Raw genomic sequence first — 7,005 nt, 5'->3', positions numbered from 1 at the left:
ACGTCATTGACTGGAGTACCCCAGGGCTCCATACTAGGTCTGCATTTTTGTCCCTACCATACCATATCTACACACTTCTTCTGCAAAAATAGCCAATCTATTAAGCTCACGATGCGTTGCATTGCGACACAGTATTATCATACATTCAGTCACATTGTGTGTGTGTGTGTGTGTGTGTGTGTGTGTGTGTGTGTGTGCGTGTGTGCGTGTGCGTGTGCGTCTAATAGACACACAGGTCAGGGAACTTCATCTCGTAGAGGGGGATGGAACGGGGCAGGGCCTGTCCCAGAGAGGCGGAGCCTGAGGGAGAGGGCGGCGGCCTGATGGTGGACTCAAAGATCTGATCCAGTTTACTCTGTAAGATACATGACTGAGAGAGACATAGACGAGAGAGAGAGAGAGAGAGAGAGAGAGAGAGAGAGAGAGAGAGAGAGAGAGAGAGAGAGATAGAGAGAGAGAGAGAGAGAGAGAGAGAGAGAGAGAGAGAGAGAGAGAGAGAGAGAGAGAGAGGTCATTTCATATGAAAACCATTGAATTACAGGACAGTGATTTGTTGAGAGCTTGTAGATCTGCTATCCTGGCTGAATGTCCACCCCAGAATAGGAAGCTAGGTTTAATTAATAATTTGACAAGCTAGAAGGCTGCTCCTGCCATCAAATCTTTTCTAACAGGGGTCTGTGGCCTAATATGTATCAGTTTGTGGGTCCTTGACATGAACATGTTCGAGAACCATTGTTCTGGATCAGGGGTCTTCAACAGGGGGTCCGGGACCCTTAGGCGGTCCTCAGAGTTACAATAGGGGGGCCGCCCAGATCTTTGTTCATCTTTTCTTTTGTGTTTATTTAAATGAATCACTTAGCATCCCTATGGACCCTTCGCTAAACCTCACCCAAAAAGCGATTGTCCAATGCCAGTTTAGCAACCGTTGATAAGCTGGCATATGGTCTGGCAACCCTTCGTCACCTGTATATAATAGCAAGAATAGCACTACCACGATAACGCGATGGTGACTATGAACCAGCAACAGATTCCACAAACCCAAACCCGTTGTTGGGTGCTTTTCCCAATCTAAAATATGCATGGCTGTGTTGTTCAACACATACACAGCTTAAGTCGGGAAAGTTACACGATATCAATAATACTAATCCCCGTAATCATAACAAAATTCAGAATCACAGCGCTGCCTGTTTTGGATTCCGCATGTTAAAGTATATTAATTCATTTGTTTGTCTATGTCTATTTATTAACTGCTACTGTAGTCTTACCCTGCGGTACATCAAAACTCCTGTTACAGTCATGGATTAACTTCAACCTGGTGTTTGCACTTTCTCCATTTATAGTCCGTACATCTATATAAACATTCAGATTTCAAATATAAAGCGTTTACCCCATTGCCACGGATGATACAATTATGCACAGACCTCTCAGAAGTACCCGTATATTCCGTATTGTTCAATGAAAAGCATTTTAATCCGATCGGTGGCCATTTTCTCACAGAGTTATAATGTATCAGAGTGCAGTGCCACAGATCGGATTAAAATGCGTTTTATTGAACAATACAGATGATACGGGTACTTCTGAGATCCCGTACATAAATGTAACATCCGTGGCCATGGGTTAAGTGCTTTATGTTTGAAATATGAACGTTTATTTAGATGTATGGGGCCGTAAATGTAGAAAGTGCAAACACCAGGTTGAAGTTCATCCATGATGGTCGTGACAGTCGACCGTCATGTATCCATGGCTATTACTCTCTCAAACATTTCCTGTGTTTTTAGTTTATTGAAATAATGTCATGCACATTTGTCCAGTGCATAACCTACAGCTTGTTGACTAGATTTAGAAGAGATCGTGAGGCTCTTGCTCCTGAAATGATCGATTATTTATAAGGGGAAAAGCCGTCATTTAACATGCAAGTCAATGGGTGAGAAGCAGAGCTTGCCAGGCCTGGGTGTGACTAACTTTGCACCACCAGTCACAGAATGGAGTGGATGGGGCTTAGCGAAGGGTCCATTCTGGGGGGAACATTCACCAAGTATAGCTGATCTACAAGCTCACGTCACAGCACGACACGTTGTGAGCTTGTAGTTCAGCTATTTTTGGGGAAGAAGTTTAGTGTAGATGGAAAAAAGAACAGACCAAGTATACCGGGGTTAAGTTGACTATGTATTGAGGGTTTAAGTGGTTAAATGTCTCTATGAAGCTATATGAAATCTATAAACAGTTTTAACGTGCCACACAATTTTGTACAATATGTAGTGGGGGTCCCTGCTTCATCTCTCTCAGCTACAGGGTCCTTGGCCTGAAAAACCTTGAAGACCCCTGCTATGGATAAAAGGTGCATTTATGAATGGACCCAGGCTCATAGCTGCATAACAGCCTGAACATCTGGTAATCTAAGAATCCAAGTTACTAGTAACTAAAGTTTTAATAATATAAATCTACAGAGTAACTTGTAAATAAAGTGTTCAAATAACCGTAGTGGAATAAACAGTACAATATTTGCCCTCACAATGTGTACTTAAGTACATTACTTGAATCTATAGGCTATTCAGTACTCTCCACTTTTCACCTCTGTAATTCTCCATTGTTATGGCTGCATCCTCTGCTGGATAAAAGGTGCAGTACACCAGGGGTTCTCAAACATTTTAGCTTGAGACCAAGAAGAGACATTTGATGTCTCTCTGGACCCAAACTAGTGAAAATAGCCGATCTACAAGCTCACAACACATCTACATTATTTGCTGTCTGTACTAGATCTGTGATTGGCTAGCTTGTTGGCTTGTACTGAATCACTGTGCCTCTCATTCCACAGGGCAAGACCTTTTGCTGATTAATTCTGATCTGTGTGATTTCTTTTACTTCTGAAATCAGTGCTTATTAGACGTATTTCAAGAAGTACTCTTAAGAAGTATTTTCACTACTTCTTCTTATTTTTTATTCAGGGAATTTCTTAATGTTTTTGAAAATGTATGAAACTCTTTTTTTTTTCTTTTTTTATCCCACGATTTTGTAACCCTATTTTTTACACCCAGTGCCAATTGTCTATGTAATCCTGGGCACTACCTTCCCTCTGCCAACCTAGGGAGGCCAGGGCCGAGCTCATGCCTCCTTCAATGCATGAGAGCCAACTGACCTTCTTGTCACCTGACAGGGGAGAGTTTCCCTGGTTGGACGTAGTGCGTGGAAGGAACACGTTATTCCAACCAGTTCCCTTCCCCTCCATCAGGCGCCCCGGCTGGCCAGGGCAGTATAGTGACCAGGATTACTGCATGTTTTTGTGAGGGTACCTACCCTAGGAGACACGGGGAGAACATGCAAACTCCACACAGAAATGCTCTTTCGCCAACCCCACCTAGGGTATGGGCACTGATGACGCGGAGGAGAGAACACACCCCCAGCGCCCACAGCGTCCCCTGCGGGAATCGAACCCAGGACCTTCTAGCTGTGAGGCGACAGCACTACCGACTGTGCCACCGTGCCCCCTGAAACTCTTTTGAACAATGTTTGAATTTTAAATAATGTGGGAAGGAAATGATGAAAAAGAGTAATAATATAGTTATTATGTATACAAATAGGCTTGCGGCCCAGCAATGGGTCCCAAAACCCATAGTTTGGGACCATGGACTGTGTAAAAAGAATGGACAGCGTCACGCCATTGGTTTCTACAGACCGTAAATGAAGCCGATTGTTCAGGAATGTGCAATCCGCCATCTTTAATATATACCAAAGGGCACGTCGGAAATCAAACGCTATTGCTTGAGACCAGACATGTGACCAAAGCGGGGGCGGGTCAACCAGACATGTGACCAGGGAACCGGAAAACAATCCCCAAAGAATGCTATTGGTTGGGTAGCGTGTCAATCAAGCGGGGGCGGGGAATGAATGCTATTGGTTGCGTAGGTTGTCAATCAAATCATCCCGCCCCTCCTGGAGCATAGCCTACTTTATGACAGTTTTTATTAAGGTAAGAAAATCTTGTCTAAAGTTCGTCAAAAACCCATCCGCTTACAATGAGAGAATATTCTTTCTGACACCTGCAGGGGAAAAACCATACAGGCCATTCATATGAACTGTCTCTCTTCCGTATGGGCTTCAATGTAAATATGCACTGACCCTGGCTCCACAGTGAGCAGCGATCTCCTCAAACGGAGCGTTCTGGAACCTCTCCGTCAGCTGACGTCTCCTTTCCTTCTGCTCCTCCTCCACCACTACACTGTCACCTAGAGAGAGAGACAGAGACATAGGAGAGAGAGAAAGAGACAGAGAGAGAAAGAGAGACACACACACACACACACACACACACACACACACACACACACACACACACACACACACACACACACACACACACACACACACACACACACACACACAGAGAGACAGACAGACGATTATAGTGTCAGTTACCTTACATGGACAATGCGGTTTTCCGTCGACACTCGCTGACACGCTGCACCTCAATTCCATGTACAACACACCTTAAAGGAGAATGGGCCGCTGTAGTGTTTACATCACTAATTTCGGCTTGCAAGACTTCCGGAGGGGCGGATCTCACACAAACACCGTGGACAGTTTTCTGTCATTAGGAAAGTCAGATATGAACAAAAAAATATATATAAAATCGCGATAAAAATATGCAATCTAGAGCATGGACCGTCTGTTCTGGTTTTTAGCTGCCGTGGACTCGGGATGGAGTTATGAAATTGTTCTACTGTACCATTCGTCCTAGGATAGTAGGAGTTTGTAGGTGTAGCTGGAGTTAGATCATCATTGATAAGAACAGCTGAATGGATCTCCAAGCTCACAATGAGGTTGGAGGTCAAAAGGGGGTGGAGCCTGGAGTCAGCAAAACCGGCTAAATCCGGTGGACTTCGCTGGTTTAGCAGATTTTTTTTTTACCAACACACAGACGTAAAGGGTGTTCAATGGCCCTGATTTATGGGGAAAAAAATGCAAAAGCGTCAAAATGGAGTTAACTGGTTTCTGCCGGACTGTGGACAGCAACGAAATATCATATAAAAGGTACGAAAAATGTACTCAGGAATTCTCCGGAGTACGGCGTACACGTCTATAGCATATCATATACGGTATTTGCTGCTATGCTCACACACCTTTATGTCTTACGTACTTACCACACCTTATGTCTTACCTCAGGTATTTACCACACCTTATGTCTTACCTCAGGTACTAAACGCACCGGATAGATCTATGTACTATGTGTAAATATGTAGACATATTCTCTCTCCAAAACTAAGGAAAGCCTTGACTATGTACTGTGACTCAGTGAACACAGTTTTGCGATCGACAAAAGGCCAGACCTGGCTCCCAAGAGAAGAAGTGCACCCACAGCACACAAAACAAGGTAGAAACTCAGCTACACTTCCTAACCACTTGCCCACTGTACCAAGACATCAGAGACATATACTTCCCACATATTACAATCACCCAAGGAGAGTTTGAAAACATGACTAATGACGTAAAACTCCCACAGCAGCAATATTTGTGAGATGTTGTGCCAGGAGAAGGATGTCTAATGGAAAAATCATATTTTCTATTAATTGCACACCTCATGAAGCCGTGAATTCATGGAGTTTTGTTTAAGTCTCATTCCTAAGACAATAATTTGATGACCGGCGGAGTCTCAATGGAGACTCTTTGAGTCTCCCACTGAAGACTCAAAGAGTGTGTATTCCTGCACTGTCCGCAGTGACCTCGGTACATAGAAATACTGTACATACAAACAGAGCAACTACCTACATACTATTATATTTGAAACATTTGCAGCTATTGGTTCCAACGGTTTTATACAAAGTGAATGCAAAACATTGAAATACTGTTGTTTCAAAAATTTATCCTAAGCTAACCAAGCTGTATCTGTCAGATATAACTATCTGACAGAAAGTTTAGTAAGATAGTTTTCTCTAAGTTGCAATATAACACAGCTGTGTTTACACATTTCTTTATTCCCATTTCATCGTACATACAGTATTTTGTTTTGATTGTAATTCCACTTTTGCTTTGACGATGTTAATGTATGTAGTGGTAATGTCTGGTATTAAATTAACTGCAGTATGTTGCTACAGAGCACAGACGTCCTGACGTCACTCGTTCATCCCCTGGGTAGTAGAAGTCGTTTCTCTATGGAGAATAACATTGGGTCATCTTAGAATCGTCTCATGTAAGAATTGTGGTCCAAAAATATACAAACTGTCTCTGCAATATTGTCAGGGAGGTGGCTCTGTATCGTTTATGATAGTCAGTCACTCATATTTGAGTCTGTTTCAGGCGAAAATTTTAAGGGGCTACACCATGCATTAAAAAAAATATTTAGTATCATATTGTTTACGTCCCTCATTGTTTTTCAAAAGGGTTGAGCCTAAATCAAGCCTCAGATATACTCATTCCAACTAACTTCTCTCTGGCTTATAAAGCACTTTCACCTGCAATACCATATTTGGCACGTGGCGCTATTGAGCCAGTTTGTATGCATGTTATCTCCTGGTTCTGTGTGGAAATAGTAAAAATAAATTAGGTGCTTTGTAGGTGCTTTGTAGGTATCGCATGTGACGTCACAGGCGGGGGCAAATCAGTTGGCTTGTTTTGAGACCAATTTACATAAAACCCCAGATATGCTGTGAATGCCTGAGTGCTCAAACTTGGGTATTTTTTGGGATAGAGGAGAGGTGGGGGAGACCAAAAACACACAAAAAAGAAGGAAAAGTAAAAATTCATGGTGTTGCTCCTTTAACTAATTCGGCGGAAGTAACATTAGCGTTTTCTCACCGTCAGTTGATGCTTCATATCCATAAGAGTCAAACCGCCGGGATCATTTGTTTATTTTTGGAACACAGTTCTTATTTGATGCAATATTAAGCACGTCTATGGGGATTCAGAATGGGGGGGAAAAAACGCGATCCAGGTAGGATGTGTAAATTACACTAGACTTTGATGCTCTATTGTTATTCCTATCTAATTTAGGCATTCTTATATATAAATAATAAT

General features: G+C 42.6%; 1 pseudogene across 1 annotated transcript in view; it reads right to left on the bottom strand.

The window, feature by feature from the left end:
- Positions 1-220: 220 nt before the first annotated feature.
- The window catches only part of LOC308078270 (protein EFR3 homolog B-like), a 49,906-nt pseudogene continuing 43,121 nt past the window's right edge, over positions 221-7,005 (bottom strand). Inside the window, exons 22-23 of the transcript in view lie at positions 4,117-4,223; positions 221-370 (exon numbers count right to left, since the gene is read on the bottom strand). The product of the transcript in view is annotated as a protein EFR3 homolog B-like (transcript). The remainder of the gene's footprint in view (positions 371-4,116; positions 4,224-7,005) is intronic.

Source organism: Gymnoscopelus braueri, assembly GCF_963280865.1.
Source record: "Gymnoscopelus braueri genome assembly, chromosome: 22".
Taxonomy (NCBI): Eukaryota; Metazoa; Chordata; class Actinopteri; order Myctophiformes; family Myctophidae; genus Gymnoscopelus; species Gymnoscopelus braueri.
Note: the sequence above shows the minus strand (reverse complement) of the source record. Positions and strands in the feature narration are given on the sequence as shown.